The sequence below is a fragment of the Penaeus monodon genome, chromosome 15 (genome assembly GCF_015228065.2).
Source record: "Penaeus monodon isolate SGIC_2016 chromosome 15, NSTDA_Pmon_1, whole genome shotgun sequence".
NCBI lineage: Eukaryota > Metazoa > Arthropoda > Malacostraca > Decapoda > Penaeidae > Penaeus > Penaeus monodon.
Window position 1 is genome coordinate 37,570,395 of NC_051400.1, and position 404 is coordinate 37,570,798.

Consider the following 404-nt stretch of genomic DNA (forward strand, 5'->3'; position numbering starts at 1 on the left):
TTGTCACATTCATAATTCTTGGAATGAAAATCTACTAACAATATTATTAGCAGTGCCAGATTTACAGGGGACACGTAGGGGGGGGGGGTGTACCGAGCTCCCAGGCTAAGGACTTCCTTTAGAAACAATGTAATAACTATGAAATTGGTCTTAATTTAAAATAGAATCAAGAAAGTTGTGAGAGGGGTCCACTTTTCTGTGGCCCACCCCTTTTCAATAACTTCAAGTGGATATAGTAAACAAATAGCAATCAAGAAATTATAATCACAAATGGATCGATAGCAAAATGTAGGTAAGGTAATAGACATTTAAGTAGGTATAATATAAGACTGACCTATCACTACGATCTATAACAAACACTGAAAATTGTAGTTAAGTTATATTCTTACAATCCAAAAAAAATG